Genomic DNA, 20090 nt, shown 5'->3' on the forward strand with positions numbered 1-20090 from the left:
CATTATGATGGAAGTAACAAAATATTCTACTGGTGGCCTAAATACAGAGCATAGTATATTTATCAGTCAAAAACACACTAAACAGAGAAATATCTGCTTGCTGTTCAGACAGTGGCATGTCAGAAAAAGTGAGAGAAGTTCCATAATTCATTGATGTCCCATCACGTCAAATTGCGGTTATAAGTCCCATTATACATTAAGGGACCAGTCTCTTCCTTTAAAGATAGAAGGTAAAGGTGACTAAGCATCTTTTAAAGGCATCTAGAGTTAGGCTCCTGATCTTGAGACTGGAACAGACACCACCAACTAGACTGAAAGGAGGAGGCAGCCAATCACTGAGTGTTTGAGTACACTAGTGGAAAATCCTCTCCATTTCAATGCAGTGGCCTCTGCATAACTAGATCAGAGAACATAAGAGTATGGTTTTGTGGGGGGCAACATCGTAACCTGGTGCTGAGCTCTGACTAGGATTTAATATTTGCAGTACAGTAGCCCCCAAAGACCTGCATCAGAATCAGGAACCCATTGTGTGATGTGCTAGAAATTCCCATCTGGACTCCTCTGCAGCCTGGGTCAGTCACCCAACCACTCTGGCTCACTTTCTACCTCTGCAAAACAAGAGACCACCACTATTCTTCCTAAGGGGTGCTGTTGTGGTTGGTGGTGGAGTTAATACTTATGAAGCCCCTTTGAAGATGAAAATGCTGTTTTAGTGCTAAATATTTTTATTGGAGTCCTTACACTTCTGATCTCAATTGTGATTTGACAGAGCTCAGATTTGCCAGTAACAGATGGACTAGAAACCAGTGGTGCAAAACAGTTAGGAAGCCAAAAGCAGGAAAACTCTCCAAATGAAGATTGATAGTGTCAGACAAATCAGAAATTACTTTGATCTTAAAATGTTATTCCAGTCTAGAGTTTTCCTCAAACAGGGAGCAGCCCAGCACAGTCCTCTCCTTGAGAAAGGGCAATGAAGAATGAATATACCCATGGGGCATGGCAACAGTAACCCAGAGCATTTGCATTGACAAACATACAGAAAAATACTCCCAGACCAAAAAAACAAAAACAAAAACACTATCATTGCAATAGTGCCCAAACCCCTCGGCTAGGATCGGGGCCCATTGTACTAGGTATGGTACTGAGATACTGTCTCTGCCCCAAACAATTAATTACCTAATTTGAAAAGAGACCCAGCTAGACAGTGTAAACCAGGATCATAAAAATAAAATCCCGGCAGTTAACACAGGTCAGATAATACACAAGCTGATGGTCCCAGGTCATTTGAAAGAGATAGCTCCTGTAATGCAAAGGCAGGTGCAAATGTGTGTATTGGGGGGTCACCCAAAGAGGGCAGAGTTAAGGTTGCATGGCATGTACCTGAACTCCTCCCCAGCACATAAGCTTGTCTTGATGTCTTGTGAGATCTGCAACTTTCACACCCTGCAGGCAAATTTTACCACATGGTTCTCCCAGTCATCACAAACCCAACTATCTATAGTCTAATAATCAAATCCCCATCACTATTACCTGGCTCTTCCTAACAATGGGTTCCCACGTCAGTCTGAGAAGATATCATGACATCATCTGGAGGGCGGATCCCAACTATAGGATTGTTTCCCTCTACTCCAACTTGATATTATTCTTCCCCGAGACTTTCATCCTCCTTAGCAGCACGGAGGCTGTCAGACTGGGTGTGGGACCATTCTACCACATCCCTGAAAGTCTCGGCTAAGTACCTCACATATGTTAGTGGCTGTTATAAAGAAGATGGTGATCTATTATTCTCCACATCCACCAGACTAGGACAAGCAGTAACAGGCTTCATCTGCAGCAAGGAAGATTTAGAAAGTTTTTCCTAATATCTAAACTATAAAGAAAGTTAAGCTTTGGAACACGCTTACAAGGGAGGTTGTGGAATCCCCATCACTAAGTTTTTAAGAACAAGTTGGACAAACATGTCAGTGATGGTCTAGGTTTATCTGGTCCTGCCTGAGTGCACGGGGCTGGACTTAAGGACTTCAAGGCCCCTTCCAGCCCAATAACTCTATGCATCTCTTTCCTTTGATCACACACATGGGAGTCAGGGACAAGGGCTCACACACACTTCTAGCGAGAGGCACAGCCCCTGAGATCACCTCATATCACAAAATCACAGCTCTGACAAGCTGCTCCAACTAATCCCTCCACTATTCATACAGCTACATATAATATATTAATTGTAATTGGAGTGCATGCAGATAATCCCCAGAGGCTCCAGCCAACTCCAACAGGGCAGAGTTAAGGTTGCATGGGTGTGTACCGTAACTCTGTATTTCCTAGTTTTTAGAAGTCTGTGTTTTGCTGAACTTAATGTTCTGGAAGGGCACAAAATACCACTGACTACCTTAACTCTGCAATAACAAAGTTTTTTTTGAGAGTGAATATAGTGCTATAGTTACACCCTCTTCCTGTACAGCAAAACAAACACTATAGCTATTTAACACTACCAATGACTTGGAAGAATAGTGTAGGGCCATGATCTGATCCTTGCAGGACACCACTAGAAATGCACCCATTCAGTGACGATCCCCAGTTCACAAGTTAAATTTTGAGACCTGTCAGTTAGCCAGTTCAAAGCAAGTCTACCCCAAACAGTAGCTGGAATATCTATGCACTGTTGGGAGCTGCGAGCCCTAGTGCAGGAGATGTGTTATAGGTGTGACAGAGCAGCCACTCAGGAGCTCAAGCACCAAATTTTTCAGCATATAACAGACTTTTAGTGGGATAGTGAAGATTCTCATCTTCTGAAGAGTAAAATATCCAAGGAGTGTCTCCCTAACAAAAACATTTATAATGGGAGGAGGAGAAGAAAGAGGTGAATCCCTTATCACAGTCTTTGTTTAATCCTGAGCTGATGGTTCAGGACCAGACTTCAAAGAGAAACTGCTGAGCTTCAGTTCACTTGCAAAATTTGACACCATCAGCTCAGGATTAAACAAAGACTGTGAATGGCTAGTCAACTACAAAGGCAGTTCTCCTCCCTTGGTGTTCACACCTCAACTGCTAGAAGAGGGCCTCATCCTCCCTCATTAAACTAACCTCGTTATCTCCAGACTGATTCTGGCCTGCATATTTATACCTGCCTCTGGAAATTTCCATTACATGCATCTGACGAAGTGGGTATCCACCCACGAAAGCTCATGCTCCAATACATCTGTTAGTCTATAAGGTGCCACAGGACTCTTTGTTGCTTGAATCTAGAAAGAAGTCTCAGGACATTTTTCAATATGAAAGAATTTGGTATCAGCAAGGTACTAGCTGTGGTAAAAGATTCTCAGTTCTTATATGTAAATGGAAAGCATACTGACAAGTTAACTACAGCTCCAAGACGAAACTGTTACCATACTAAACAAAAATCATGGGTATTGGAAGGGGCAGATTCTGACTCCGAACTGAGATCAAGAAACCTAGCATCCCAAATGCTACATACTTATAGGAACAACAGCATGTTGAAATTATTCTGAATAGGGCATGTAATATGAACTCCTGGTAAACATGTTTATACAGCTAGGAGATATTTTCAGTAGAAGACATGAGAACTTCTGAAGCCCAGAACTAGAATATGTCTGGGAGTGACAGTCCCTACACATTTTTTTGGGGAGAGGTGAGAGATGGGGGGGGGGGGGGGAAATTACACAGAAGAAAGAAAACAGTTTACCAGAAGATGAATGCAGCAGTCAGTGCTTTCATGTAGCAGGGATCCAGAGGAATCTGCATGGAAGACTATTGACGTTCCATCAGCCAAAGCTGCAGACACTGGAGGGATGAAAGGGAGTGTTTCCCCAAATTTTACCCTCCTATGCAGCAGGGCTAATGCAACTGGCTCTGTGGATGAGGGGAAAGCGGTGGACGTGTTATTCCTTTACTTTAGCAAAGCTTTTGATACCGTCTCCCACAGTATTCTTGCTGGCAAGTTAAAGTATGGGCTGGATGAATGGACTATAAGGTGGATAGAAAGCTGGCTAGATCGAGCTCAACACGTGGTGATCAATGGCTCCAGGTCTAGCTGGCAGCCGGTATCAAGTGGAGTGCCCCAAGGGTTGGTCCTGGGGCTGGTTTTGTTCAATGTCTTCATTAATGATCTGGAGGATGGCGTGGACCGCACTCTCAGCAAGTTTGCAGATGACATTAAACTACAAGGAGTGGTAGATATGCTGGATGATAAGGATAGTATACAGCAGGACCTAGACAAATTAGAGGATTGGGCCAAAAGAAATCTGATGAGGTTCAACAAGGACAAGTGCAGAGTCCTGCACTTAGGACGGAAGAATCCCATGCACTGATACAGACTAGAGACCGAATGGCTAGGCAGCAGTTCTGCAGAAAAGGACCTAGGGATTACAGTGGACGAGACGCTGGATATGAGTCAACAGTGTGCCCTTGTTGCCAAGAAGGCTAACAGCATTTTGGGCTGTATAAGTAGGGGCATTGCCAGCAGATCGAGGGATGTGATCATTCCCCCCTATTGGGCATTGGTGAGGCCTCATCAAGGAGTCGTGTGTCCATTTTTGGGCCCCAGACTACAAGGATGTGGAAAAATTGGGGAAAAAAAAGTCCAGCAGAGGGCAACAAAAGTTATTAGGGGGCTAGAGCACATGACTTATGAGGAGAGGCTGAGGGAATTGGGATTGTTTAGTCTGCAGAAGAGAAGAATGAGGGGGGATTTGATAGCTGCTTTCAACTACCAAAGAGGATGGATCTAACTGTTCTCGGTGGTACCAGATGACAGAACAAGGAGTAATGGTCTCAAGTTACAGTGGGAGAAGTTTAGGTTGGATATTAAGAAAAACTTTTTCACTAGGAGGGTGGTGAAGCACTGGAATGGGTTACCTAGGCAGGTTGTGGAATCTCCTTCCTTAGAGGTTTTTAAGGTCAGGCTTGATGAAGTCCTGGCTGGGATGATTTAGTTGGGGATTGGTCCTGCTTTGAGTAGGGGGTTGGACTAGATGACCTCCTGAGGTCCCTTCCAACCCTGATAGTCTATGATTCTTAATTCCTGGTTGCCTCCCTGCTGCACAGAGTTTTTAATGTGTTTGCACCACTGGTGGCATCTTACAGAGATCTATAAACCACACAATCATAGATACCAAGGCATCTAAAAACTCTTAAAAAAAAAGTTTGCTGCTGCTATAGCAGTGATAATATCTATAGAAACAAAGTGAGGGTATTTTTATTTATAGGGTTTTATATGATGATCACCCTAGTATCTTACTGTACGTTTTAACCTTAATGATACATTGAAATTAAAAAAAAAAAAAAAAAAGTACTTCATGATTGGTAATTTCTAACTTTCCCTCACTTCTCCACCATCCTCTTTGCCTCTTGCTTCTGAGTCCTCAGATGCATCCAACACCCCTTTGTCACATCTTTCAGCTCCTGCTTTCACTCAGCTGTCATTTGAGCATCTCATAACTATCCTTCACCACGGTGACTCACCTCTCACTTGACTGCTCAACTAATTTCCACTGATTTTATGAGTTCCCGTTTATGCTGTCTAAATCTTGTCCCATCTGCCACTCACTCATAGGTCTCCTCAAACCCGTCTTCTGCATTGTAGTGTGTACTCTCCTCCTCCCTCCATCCATCCCCCCTTGGCTCCAGTTCCACTTGCTTATCAACAGTTTCCACCAGCTCTACCTAGTGCTCTTCCCTTCTCCACCCCAATCGCCTTCCCACCAACACAAGCACAAATCCAGATCCCATATTCCTTCTCCTAGCATCTAGTTGACAACTGGCCCAACTCTGGCCTTCCCTCCATCCGCATCCTCTACACCTCTCATATCTGCCCGTCACCCCTCTTGTGCCAGGATTCCTAACCTCATGCCCATCTCCTTCGGTGATGGGGTGTACTTACCCCGCTGTGTCCCTGCAGGGTTAACCATACTCTGTAGGCCAAGAGGCCATGCCCTCTTGCCCTTGCCGGGCATGCTCCAACTGGAGGCAGACCATTAAAAAAAAAAAAAGAGGGTAGCCCAACTCAGACTGGGCTGACTGGGAAGGAGAGCAGACATGTGTTGCAGGCACCTGCCCAGAAGCTATCAGAGCCCCATGTCACAGAAACCAGCCACACCAAGACCCCGGTGAGTACCCAGCTCTCTGTTGAGGCCCATGGGGGAAAGTCGTCACTGGAAATCTTGCCTGCCTAGCACCCCAAGGAGACTGAGGACCTGCACACTATGGAGCAGGAAGACAGGATAAGAAGTCGTCCAGTGGAACCAGACATTGATCCAAGGGGGTACCGGGAGCAGACTCTGTGTTTTGTTATGATCCTACTGACCTGACCCAGTGACGGGACCACTCACCACTGATAGAGCCCTTGGCTGGGACATGGTGGAGTAGGGTGGGCGCGGGTTCCCACCCCTGGCTGCCAGCCCCACCACTGGGTGGTGGCATGCTCGCATTTGGCCACAAGGTGCAAGCTTGTTGCTGACTTGCCCCAGCCAGGAAGCTGTGGGACCCTAAACAGTGAGGGTTCCCTGGCCAGCCCTACTGACTCTGACCACTAGGCCATTCTGCCTTGTGCTTAAGGGCAACCACCTTGACCCCGACACCAACACCCCATGATAGGACGTACTCACCCTATGACAACTGGCAGAGAACACAGGCAACAAATCAGAACCTGCTGAAAGTTCCACACCAAAGAGGGCCAGAGACAAAACCTTCCCACCCCGCATTCTGGTTTGTTAAAGATGGAGACAGAAAAAGTTTTGAAATGGCTACTGGAAAGTCAGCAACAGGCAGTGCAGGAGCAGTATCAGGCGTAGCTGCTACAACAGATGGCCATGCAGCAGCAGCTGGCCCAGAGCAACAAGAGCAGTGGCAGCAGCTGGTATGGGAGATGGCCGCCCAGCAGCAGGAATGCCTGGTACAGAAGATGGTGACGCTGCTGCGACCAACCACCTCACCTGCCCTGGTGCAATGAGCTGATCGGGGCCCAAGTGGAGGAAACTGTCACACTGGAGCAATTCACCCAGATCCTCCCTAGTGAGGGGGAAGGAGTGGGTCCAGGGACATTGCCTAGCTACCCTCGCAGAGGCCATTTCCTTAATGGAGGAATACCTGAATGCCAAAGGGTCTGAGGCGTGAGTCCATAATCTGGAGAGCCGAGGGAGCTGGGGTCAACTGGTGGATTGGGGGGGGGGGCACGCAGTTCCGAGATCGGGAGTCCTCGGGACCAACCCAGGCCATCAGCAACTGTATGAACACCAGCAAGGAGGCTGGAACACCAGGGGTGTGTGGGGGGTGGATCTGCCTGGAGGGACCTGCTGTCTTGAGATTGGAACCACTGGCCGGGGGGCCCTGGCCATTGTAGCTATGGCCAAATGTCGGTGGCCAGCCTCCAGGCAAGAAAAAGGGCCCAGCTACACTCCTGGTGTCCCTGTGGGTGAATGGCAGGGAGCTACTGGGCAACAAAGGCCCGGACGGCTCGGGAAAAGGTCCCTCCATCCACCTCAAGCACCCCAATTCGAGCTGCATGATGATTGCCTCTGCCAGCTGGCTAAGGAACCTCAAACTCAGAAAGAATTCCCGCAATGGCTGGTCCTGCAGAGGTTCCAGCACAGCTTACTATGCCTAATGCACTCAATGCCCTGGGCAGGACACTCGGGGAGTCAGAAGACCCTGCAAGAGGTGGCAGGGAGAATTTCTGGTCAGGTATCTAAGGTGAAGTTTGGGACTTCTGCACCTCCTGCCCTGAGCACCAACATGCAAACCCAAAGGGGGTGCCTAAGGCACCCCCCTGATACCACTGCCTGTAGTTGGGGTCCACTTTGAGTGGATTGGTATGGACCTGATGGGGCCTCTGGAGAAGAGTGGGTTGGGTGCCAGTATATCCTCAGTGGTAGATTATGTGCCCCATACCCCAAGGCCATGTCATTGCAGATGGCCATGGCCCCCATAATAGCTGCCGCGCTCCTAAAAATTTTCACCTGGGTAGGAATACCCAGGAAGATAATAATTGACCAGGGGACCAATGTCTCAAATTAATGGTAGAGCTGTCCCAGTTAAACATTTTTTGATCATTAGGTCACACTGCCCTGCATAGAAGGGTAGCCCTATTGACTCTGGCCATTAGGCCATACTGCCCTGCACAGGAGTGTAGGTACCTTGACCCTGACCTGACACCCCATGAGGGGGTGTATTTACCCTACGACACACTCCCTTTGTCTTGCTGCCTCTGGAATACTCACTTCTCTCTAAAAAGGGCCACAGCCTTCTGTAACCTGTTCATATCTTGTTCCTGCAAGCTCCTGGTGCTCACAAAGACCTGGATCCCTCCATCTGATGAGGCTTCTGCAGCTGCCTTCTCTCATGGAGATCTCTCCTCTCACCCCCACTCTGCCCTAGATGAGGCTGTGGCAAGAAATTGGACTCCTCAACAGGGAAGGAGAGCTAATAACAAATTACACCAATAAGTCATAAGTGTTTAATGCCTATTTTGCTTTAGTCTTCATGCTAAAAAATAAAAATAAAAAAAGATTAAAAAAAGCACGCACACACACAACTGTGACCAGATGCTTAACCAAACATTAACAACAAGGGGGAAGGAAAAGAACAGGGAAAGAACTGGTTAAAGAATATTTAGATAAGCTAGATGTATTGATGTTGGCAGGGCCTGATAAAATTCACCTCAAGAGTATATAAGCAGGAAAAGACCTCCCAGTCTAAAAAATATAATGGCTGGACATCGTCACACTCCTGTCCATCACAGGCAACCTGTCATGAAGGACAGAACATTAGGGAGGCGCATAATGCATTTGAGGGCCTCTATGTTGTCCAAGTGACAGCATGAGAACTAACCATGATAATGTGTAAATTAAATACAAAACCTGTTTTAAAAAAAAAGTTCTCAGTGTAAGAAAGATATACAGCCATAGCATCTCCCATGCATGCTAACTGGCCTGTATAGACCCTTCTAGTGCAAGTTAAAAAGGTCCCTAGTACACATTTACATAGTAAACAGCACTACATTAAGGCACACTAGGGATCCATTAGTTCAGAGCTGCAGGGGTATCTACATTGGTCAGTGCAACACACAGGTGTGCTTTAAGAAATCACATTTATCTAGTGCGCATTACTGCTCTGTGTAGACAAGCCCTTTGTCAGGCCAAAGATATAGAATTCCCACTTGTTGGCTGTAACACTTTTTGAGTTAGGAAACTCCTATAATATTTAGAAATTCTGAGGATGTTTTAGTACTGACAGCATGAGGCCACCAGCCTGTGTCACTCAGATTGACGTCTTCCCATGATAACTCCCCCCCCCCAGACATTATAAATAGGTGCATTATAAATGGCGATCCTGTTCCCTAGGTGTGATTTAGGGTCAATAGCAGACACCAACTAGAACCCCATTTTGTACTTTATCTGTTAGAACCCTGATCCAGAAGAACTCAAATCTTTTTCTGAGATATCAGTAACTAAAAACAGGTAATATTGAATACCCATCTTTAAAAGAGCCTTCAACTACTGACAATAGGCCTGAAGAAATGCATCTTAGCTCTGGACTCAGTAAATTCTCTGGAGTAGGGACATGTTCTAGGGCATGAAGGGTCCAAAAAAGGAAATTTAGGCAAAAATCAAAAAGTTCCATTGATTTTTTTTTTATTTTTTTTTATAATTAAAACAGTGGGATGGTTCACAGCTGTCAAAGCCTTCTGGGGAGAAGATGATACTAATACACAATATACAGTAGCCTAATTTTCAGAAGGGCAGAACACAAAACACTATCAAAAGTCAATGGGAACGACTGATTCTCAGAACATCACGTCAATAAAAGCAGGCTACTGGATTTCTGAGGCACCACATTCTAGAAGACTCTCCTACCACACACGCTACATCCCGATGTGACAGAATGAATACTTTGTAGTGTGTCGAATACGCGGATAATCAAGTGACCTCCTTGCACATTTCTTCATACGAAGTATCTAATTCTCTTTGTCCACTTGGTGGACTGAGTGGTAATGCTCTTAGGTGAAGTGGCTCATCTGGCCTTGAAGATTTAGAAACTGTGGCCCTGGTCCTAGCAGCTGCTACAGTTGTGGTGTAGTGACACAGAATGCTGTCCTGGGGGGAGAGATGGCCAATAAGGCCAGCTCCAGCTGGGGAGGGGGCTCGGAATCTGCCCAAAGGGCCAGTTGGAAGACTATTCCCATAATACAAGAACTAGGGGTCACCAAATGAAATTAATAGGCAGCAGGTTTAAAACAAATAAAAGGAAGTTCTTCACGCAGCGCACAGTCAACTTGTGGAACTCCTTACTTGAGGAGGTTGTGAAGGCTAGGACTATAACAGCATTTAAAAGAGTACTGAATAAATTCATGGTGGTTAAGTCCATAAATGGCTACTAGCCAGGATGGGTAAGGAATAGTGTCCCTAGCCTCTGTTTGTCAGAGGGTGGAGATGGATGGCAGGAGAGCGATCACTTGATCATTGCCTGTTAGGTCCACTCCCTCTGGGGCACCTGGCATTGGCCACTGTCGCTAGACAGATACTGGGCTAGATGGACCTTTGGTCTGACCCAGAACGGCCGTTCGTATTAGAGAAGAAGGCAGCAAAAAGACTCTGCTTGGGTGAAAAGGGGTTTGGGCAGAGAAAGCCGTGTTAGAGGAACCTGGTCTGTGTGCAAGGAGCCTGGTGGTGAGGGGCACAGAGCTTACGACTGGTGAGAGTGATCACTGAAACGTGGACAGAGGGAACAGTTTGAGCAACTGAGGAATGGGTGTGGCCCTGCAGGTGAGGAGCTGTTTGCCAGTGGACCTGTTGGAAAGAGGTGCAGTCACTGAAGTGTTGAAGCAAAGGAGCATCACAAGCCAGACACACAAAAGCAGGACAACAGGGGTGAAGCTGGACTTTGGAACCAGGGAGAGGAGGACCTGATTCCCTCTTGAGGTGATGCAGCGTTACTGAAACACTTCTTTCACTGTAATTGTAATTTACAGTTTATTTTCCTAATCAAGTATTTTATGTTACTTTATTTTATTGTACCTGCCAAGTGTCTCGGTTTTTCCTTTATAAAGTTTAAAAATTTAAGATTAAAGGCTGAGTTTGTTTGCCTCTAACTCTCCCCATAGTAGGCACAGCCTAGCTGAGGCTGAGTCACTGCACAGGCTTCCACTATGTATGTGCTGAACCATCTTGCTGTGAGGGCCTTGGAGGCACGCTTGCTTGACTGCTGGCTGGTAAAGCACTACGAGTGCAATTAACTTTTCTGTAGTGTTCAGTCCTCTTGAGGCAAGTTGTTCTCCTGACATGCCAAGTGTACCACTCCATCACTAAGAATACTTCAGATTCTGACAGAAAGATACACTAATTACTTCTGATGAGTTAGCTGATCTTTGGCATGAAGGTGTGGGTCTGGCCTCAGAACTTCTTTCTATCCTAATCTGACTCTATTAACAGTGTTCCTATTGACAATACTCTCTGAGCTGGCATTAGAGCAAAGCACCTTAAAAGTGAGAAAATGAAGAGACTGAGCACAGAGTTACAAAAGATGGATGCCCACACCCTTACACAACTTGAGCCGTAACGAGGTATTTTAGTGCCTGGCCAAGCAAGCATATTTACACCCCTGTGGCTTTGCGCCTTGGGCAGCTGCCCCGCTCACCCACCCTGGTTACGGCCCTGTGGTGCACACAGGTCTAGCATCTTGCAGGGAATCTGAATCACTGGTAGGCATAACGGCTGTATGGCTCGGAGGAATCTGGTAACGTAATGGAGTTTCATTATCAACCTGGCCTTCTGCAGTAGATAACAAGGACAATTTCTAGAACTCACTTCTTGAGTGTTGGCCTTTAACTCCACTGCTATCCTGTCACAAGCATAACTTTGGCCCGGGATGCTCAGGTGCATCATTCACAGCTCTATAGCTAATTTTTGTCTATACTGCCCCAAAGGAGATATTGGTGGGCTCTTTACTGAATGAGAGTAGAATGTCTACCTCTGATTATCTCAAGGAGTTTATGTCCCTTCCTTAGAATTTCCAAGCTGTTAAGCAGTCAGCCATCTCCTGAGTGCTCCCGGTTGGGCGGCGGTCACTCTGCAGCACCCTGCCTCCCTTTCCCCCTTCTTAGGGCCCCTTAAGAACTGCACAGTCCACAGATTTCAAATAATATTAACCCTTCTGGGTGAGGCCCAGTTATTTAATATTACATGCAGTCTTAAGTGACCTTCTAGGCCCAACCCTCTTCCATCTTGACTAAGAACTCCACAGCCCTCCTTCTGGGGCTTGGGCTGCTCTTCTCCCTGGTCCTTTCTGATTTACACACCATTTTATACTGAGCCTGGCCCAACCCCTCCTTCCTGGGGCATCTGTCTTCCCTCTCTGCTTCAACTGCCACTCCCAGGGGTTGCCTGGCTGGGGCTCAACCTTCTGATTCTGGTTTCCAAACTCTCTTGGTGCCAGCGTCTTCCCTGCATCCTCACTCTCTACTCTTTTCCTATGCTACCTCTCCCTGTTTCCTGTTCCCCTCTGGCTCTTTATTGAGGACACCTATCCTCTGTCAGGCTCCATCAAGGCTGTTAACAAATCAGAGGTGTGCTGGAGCAATTCCCTCTTAAAGGGCCCAGTACATTCTGTAACAGGGATCTTGATGCAAAACTGGTCACTGTGTTACGTGGTCAGGAATCAATGTGACTGGGGTACACCAATCTTCATCTGATCTCTGTGGCTTCTTCCAATAATATTCCTATTAGTCTTTGCCAAGAATGGAATACACAGAAAGCTTTTAAACAGGTCATTTGTGGGGTAGTATATATTGCCTTCACTTCTGAATCTTTGCCTTACAAAAATTTCTCAGTCTCCCTATTAGGTCTCAACATGGAAGTCCTTCAAAAGGATTAAATTTCCTATAGTATAGAGCCTTTATTTTCCCTGGACATGGGGTCCAGATAGAATGATGTGATTTTCCACCTAGTTAAGCAGCTTGTGGGACTCTTTTTCAAGAGGAATAAGCCTTCTCCTCCCCTTTATTCAAGTATGCAATTACAATGCTGTTGTCATAAGGACTAAAACATGCTTATGCTGCACTACTAGTTGGAAATGCAGTGGAGCAAGCCATCTCACCCTGAGCTCCGAACAGCTGGAGTTCCTTTTCCCTTGTCTCTATTTGGACAGAACACCCTGTGTCAACTGGTTTTCTAGTACTGCTGGTGATGAGGATCCTTTCCAGTTTTAACATGTGATATCCCAGTTCAAACTTGCTGAGGCAAGTCAACAGCTCCAAGGATTGAATTATTAAGTCTGGTACCCTCAGTTTGAAGCGGAGGAAGAAAGAGTTGAAAGGGGAATCGGAACCTTAGCAGTCCTCCTGTGGAAGCAGAATCACTGATGTGTTTTCACAATACCACCAGCATGAGTCGTCTAGCACAAGTCAAAAACATTACTGATATTATTTTAACTTCTCAGGTGATGATTCTGACCTTGTCTGGGACTGGAATCAGGAGACTTTCATAAATGAATGTTCCTGTAGAAAGCCATCTAGGAGAAGGCAGAGAGACTGCAGTCCATCTCCACACACTGGAGGTGCCTCCAGTTGTAGCCGGAATGCAGAGAAAGACATCTGACAGGGATATGGAACTGTGTATTACAGGTCATCATGAAGGGATAGAATTTCACTTTCAGAACCAAGAGGCTTGCATGACCACCTTCTTTGTACTCCACACTACTGCACTTTCGATGCGTTCTATGACCCACATCTACTCCAGTTTGAAGACCTTTTCTGGACTCTGGTTTCTGGGATCTCATTTCTTTTAGGGGGAGCTGGATCAGTTTCTACTAAATATCCATTTTGAGTTGTCCCTAGAACTGGACAAGAAATCTTTTCAGGGTCTTTGGAATTGCAGTCTGATTTGGATTTTCCGTCCCTATCTAATTTATTCCAGAGCAGTCTTCCTAACAAATAATGAAAAACGAAGTACAGCTCCTTCTTAAACTGAGAGAAAACACACACACACCCCCACTCTTTTCACCACCTCTGGCCACTCTGGATGTTCACACTACACCTGGGCACCATCACTGGTGTCTTTGGACTTTCGTGCAGATCCAAGGCTTGAGAGTCAGGCATTTCCCATCACTAAAGAGATACGGTATTCCCATTTGAAGTCAGTATCAGGCCTAGGGTCATATTTCCCCTTTAGGTTCCCTTGGCATCACTGGTTAGGCTTTAATGTCAGGGAAGGATGGGTTCAGTGTGATGGAAAAAAGTGGGACTCCTAGGCATGAAGTTTCTTTGTCTGCTTCCTTAAGACAGGTCAAAGCTCCTGTTTTCTAAGGACCCTGAGAGTGTATCACACCCCTTTAACAATCTATTCTGACTAGGTGAAGAACACAGATTGCCTGTTTCACCATGGAGGCATCCAGCTCTGGAGGCAGCCCATGTGTTGATGGATGAGGAATTCAGTCACTCACTCCATGCAGCGGTACTGTTATCTAAGACAAGGCTGGTGTTGGTTGGGGCTGTAGCAGCAGGGTCTGTGTTGCTGGAGCAAGAAGCTGTTCCAACACAGGAATCATCAGTATATTCCAGTAAGTCATGAGGTTGTAGTCTCCACCTTCATAGCCTGCTACCAACTGCCTTGGAGGATGTGCTGAATTGGCTGTACATCACCAGGGTAGCCTCCCCTTCCACAGAAGCAGGGTCATTACTGCTGCATGCAGTGACTACATCCCTGTGTGTGCCCTTCCCCTCTCCCACAGTGGACAATTAAGAAATAAGTCTTTGGGTTAACTCTTGAAGCAGAGTTTAAATTCCTTCTGAATTTTGATACCCTATCCAATGTAGGGATCAATATCCTTGTTATTCATATAAAATATCTAATCCTTTTTCCAATCCTACGTTCATTACCTCTGTTGCGGCAATGAGTTCCACAGGTTAATTCATGCACTAATTTTAAGAGCATTTTCTTTCCTTCTATCAGTTTTAAATATGCTCCATTTAATGTCTCTTTTTCTATTACTATGGGATAGGAAGTCAGAATGCCCAACTTACTTTCTGTACACTATTCGCTATATTGTACACATGTATGTCCCTTTCTATTTGTCTTCTTTCTCAACCTAATATCCCAGTTTTCAGATAGTATGCAGATGTTTCCTATATAAACATTCATTCCCTTTCCCTTGCTGCCTGTATGCACAGGAAAGACTCCCAGTCAAAATCCAGAAGGCCACTACTTGATCCTCCTTCAAGCCATTCCTCAAAACTCATCTCTGCCAGAACACACACAGAAAACTGCAATCTGAGAACAGCAGGACAGGTGGCAAGTTGTGTTTACAGTTAATGAATTACACAGTAAGTTAAGAATTGCACACAGCACTTGCCTGTGCTAAAAGTAATATCCTATTATTTTTGTTACCCCATCCCTCCCGCTCATCCCCTTGTTGGTCTCAGATGTGTGTTCTGTCTCGTCTATTAGTTTATAAACATTTTGAGGCAGGGCTGATCATTTACAATGCCCTACATAGTGGGGCCCTGGCCTACTGGAGGACTCACTTCTGCAGGATAAGTGTTAAACAATAGCAATCTCCAACAAAGAAGTTTTCCCAGGTCTATTTTCATTAGCCCATCTCTGAATCACCTAGAAGGTTGTCTCAAAAATTGGGTGGCCAGTACTGAACCCTATTCCATTTTGTTCATTTTAACATTGTTTACTTGTTGGCTTACCACTGCACAGTCAGAGGTTTTCACTGAGCTGTCCACAACGATGCCTAGTTCATGTGGATGAGCAGGTCAAATTACTCCCTTTAAGGGGCTGGGATGTCGATTTCTGCAGGAGGAACCAAGCCTTAAACTAAGCATCGGACCCACAGAAAGCCACTCCATTCAAATATAAAGCAAGGAAAAGGAGCTGGCGGAAAAGATAGAGGAAACACCCACACCCACCCACCAACAATCTGGCCAAAAAACCTTGAAAACAAACTCAGCTACCTCAACATGCTCAAAGCTCACCAACCCCAAAGGGTTCAGCTTACACAGTTTTGTCTTTCCAATATGAATAAAAATGGAGTTTGAAAACTGTTCCAAATCCACCAAGCTTGGCTATAATAGCTGCTTTCTCTGGTTAGTGAAAAAGAAAAAAATCTATGTTAAATATCTAGAGAAATAGAGAAACAGTCCCCTGGTATACACTGTATCAATCAAGCTTTGAAATCATAGCCCATCTCTTTAAGAAGTATCCAGCACAAAATCCTTGAACTATACTGGGGCACTTTCCACACATCTAAAAGGGCAAAACTGAAACCACAGCTGGGTGGTGCTTTTATCCAAGGTTACAATATCAGTACACACTGTTGAGGGTTTAAATTAACTTCAAAAGGAGCCGTGCAGTTTTAAGTGGGTTACTGTTACACAGCAGACAAACAGTGAACTGGGAAGGAGGGAGGGACTTTTTACTCTGTAACTTTATCTCCTCAGAAAAGTCCTGGAGATTAAAAGGGAAAACTTCCGTCCTTTTGTCCTCTTCCCCAGTTTGCTAGGGTAGGATTTCATGGTATTACCAGCCTCCAAATGAACAAACCCAGGATCTTCTCTTAAAGACATTGTTACTAGATTAAAGGCTTGTATTTTCTATCCATCCATAGAAAACTGTCTCCACCCAAACTGTCTCCACCTACTTTTCATAGACCAGAAAAAGATTCGAGTGGGACTGAGAAGAATAGAAAATGCTTCTCATTAAATGTACTGAGTCACTTTGTTCTAAATACCATTATGCTTCTTTAGCACACAGTGTTTCTTCTTCTCAACCAGACTTAAACTTTCCCAAGAGGCCACAGCCACAAGCTGCCAAACTGAGATCCTTCAGCACTAATAGTCCCTGGCAGGTGATAGACCACTGGAATCAGTGTTTAACCAACCACTTTATTTTCTTAGAGGCTGTAGGTCTTCAGCAATCAGAGCAGAGAAGTTCACTGCAGAACACTTTGCTGCACTCTCCAGATGATCACCAGGCTGTTAGGGTGAGGGCAGCACCACCTGAAATTTATTCTTCGAAATTCCACACTTGGCACTCACTTCAAATTCTCGTGTAACTTATTTCCCCTCTTGCCCATGTCGAAGAAAAACTCAGTTCTCACTTTTATGTTTAGGTGCAGCAGAAACAAATACTTTATTATAATACTCTAGTGATCACAAGAGGGAGAGAGAGTCAGGAGCTAGGTTTGCCCCTTGTCCTGAACGGATCTCTCTCAATTAGTAAACAATCATAACAATCTTTATACCTTTCTAGCAGACCATGGTTAGCATACTTGCAGACAGTCAAAGTAAACATTTGCATTTGTTTATACATAAGCCTATTCGTTATCTTATTTGTCTGCAATACTTAGAACAGAAAACAAGACTGCAATTCACAAGGTCGTAACGACTTTTCACACAATTCACTCTGCACCAGATACAGGGTAACATCTTAACCTCTGCTAATTAGCTAACATACATTAAGATCCCTTCAAACCTCTATTAATTAATTCTTGGCCTCCACACCCATATTGTGCAAAACCTTTCCTAAGGTTCTGTAAAGAATTTATGCTCTGGAAAGTAGGAAGTGGTTAGAGCCCTCCACACTATCTCCTTTCTCCATCACTGCAACCACCACCACCATCCTGCCTGTGATTCAGGCCCGTAACCTGGTTGTCAACTCTCTGTAGGTCCTCACATCCAGCCTCAATCTAAATCTTGCTGTTTTTTCCTACAAAACTTCTCTAGGATATGGCCTTTCCCAGACATCCACACAGCGAAAATTCTCATCCAAGCTTTCATCTCACATCAATCACTGCAACATCCTTCTCTGTCCTTGAAATGCAGTCTTGCCCCACCCATATCCCTTCAAAATGCTGCTGTAAAGATTGTCAAAGCAGCAGACTAAGAAAACTGTCACCCCACCCACTGGCTCCACCTTGTCTATCACATCAAACAAGCTACTTGTATACTGTTTCAAGGCCTTTACTGTCAATCCCCACCCAGCCTATCATCATCCCTCATTGTTGATGCTCACATCCAATCAGCCTTCACTGCCCATGCTCCCCATAAACATCTGCAAAGCTGCCTCATTACCCACATTCAAATCCCTCTTCAAATCTCTTCTTTGCCATAATACCTAAAAACCTTAGTGGTTAAAACCTCTGAGGATGCAGCAACCACTACTTAACATCCTGACCAGTCTTACTGCTTACTTGTACTCTATCTATAGCCATCTGTTGTCTCGTCTTTGACTGTAAGCACCTTGGGGCAGGAACAGTCGTCATTCCATATCTGTACAGCATCTAGCACAACAGGGTCTCCTGGTCCATGACTAGGGCTCCTAGGCACCAATAATATAAACAACCAACAGCAAGGACATAAAAGTATGGGGCAGACTCCTCTCCAAGGCAGTCTTAAGACTTATCTACTCATGGAAATTTACCGATAACTTTCAAAAGATCCCCATGGGGGCTTATACTGAAATAATCATTCCTGAATAGCTATTCTGATAAATTTCCATGTGTAGATAAGCCTTTAGAGCGTATTCAGGAAATAATTAAACTTCAGAGAAACACGTTCCACAATACATCACTAGATAGATTGGTTGATAACAGCAAAAATTAGGATGTTTGTTCACCAATGCGAGAAGCTTAGGTAACAAAATGGAGGAACTGGAGCTCCTGATCCGAGAATTGAAACCGGATATCGTAGGAATAACCGAAACATGGTGGAACGGTAGCCATGACTGGAGTACAGGTACGGAAGGGTATGTGCTGTTTAGGAAAGACCGAAACAAAGGTAAAGGTGGGGGAGTAGCATTGTATGTCAATAATGAGGTGAAATGTAACGAAATAACTAGCAATGCAATGGATAATACGGAGTCTGTTTGGGCAATGGTGACACTGGGGAAGAAAACTACTAGAGCGTCCCCTGGGATAGTGATTGGGGTGTGCTATAGACCGCCGGGATCTAGCCTGGATATGGATAGAGAGCTCTTTAATGTTTTTAAGGAGGTAAATACTAATAGGAACTGTATGATCATGGGAGACTAACTTCCCGGATATAGATTGGGAAACAAATGCTAGTAATAATAATAGGGCTCAGCTTTTCCTAGACGTGATAGCTGATGAATTCCTTCATCAAGTAGTTGCTGAACCGACGAGGGGGGATGCCATTTTAGATCTGATTTTGGTGAGTAACGAGGACCTTGTTGAGGAAATAGTTGTAGGGGACAACCTTGGCTTGAGTGATCATGAGCTAATTCGTTTCAAAATAAATGGAAGGATAAACAAAATTGCATCTGAGACTAAGGTTTACGATTTCAAAAGGGCTAACTTTACTAAATTAAGGTGACTAGTTAGCAAAGTGGATTGGACTAACATATTTAGGGATCTAAAGGCGGAAGACGCCTGGGGTTACTTCAGGTTGAAGTTGCAGGAGCTGTCAGAGGCCTGTATCCCGAGAAAGGGAAAACGGTTCGTAGGTAGCAGTTTTAGACCGAGCTGGATGAGCAAGCGTCTCAGAGGGGTGATTAAGAAAAAACAGAAAGCGTACAAGGACTGGAAAATGGGAGGGATCAGCAAAGAAACCTACCTTATTGAGGTCAGAGGGTGTAGGGAAGCAGTGAGAAAGGCAAAGAGCCGGGTGGAGATGGACCTAGCGAAGGGGATTAAAACCAATAGCAAAAGGTTTTTTAGCCATATAAATAGGAAGAAAACCAAGAAGGAAGAAGTGGGACCGCTTAAAACTTTAAACGGAGTGGAGATTAGGGATAATCTTGGCATGGCACAATAGCTAAACAAATATTTTGCCTCGGTCTTTAATGAGGCTAATGAAGGGCTAAGGAATAGTGGTAGAGGGACTGATGGGAATGAAGATATGGGGGTAGACATTACGGTATCTGAGGTAGAAGCCAAACTTTTACTTCCGTTAAGCTGTTCATCAGGGGGCCCGGATAATCTTCATCCTAGAATATTAAGGGAATTGGCGAGTGAAATTGCAAGCCCGTTAGCGATGATTTTTAATAAATCTCTAAACTCGGGGGTTGTACCGTTTGACTGGAGATTAGCTAATGTAGTTCCTATATTCAAGAAGGGGAAAA

At 45.0% G+C, this 20090-nt stretch overlaps 1 protein-coding gene across 3 annotated transcripts in view; it reads right to left on the reverse strand.

Moving 5' to 3' along the window:
• ZNRF3 (zinc and ring finger 3) overlaps positions 1-20090 on the reverse strand; it is a 183194-nt gene that overhangs the window by 56922 nt on the left and 106182 nt on the right. The gene's annotated exons all lie outside the window — the stretch shown is intronic.

The sequence above is a fragment of the Mauremys reevesii genome, linkage group 18 (genome assembly GCF_016161935.1).
Source record: "Mauremys reevesii isolate NIE-2019 linkage group 18, ASM1616193v1, whole genome shotgun sequence".
NCBI classification, from domain to species: Eukaryota; Metazoa; Chordata; order Testudines; family Geoemydidae; genus Mauremys; species Mauremys reevesii.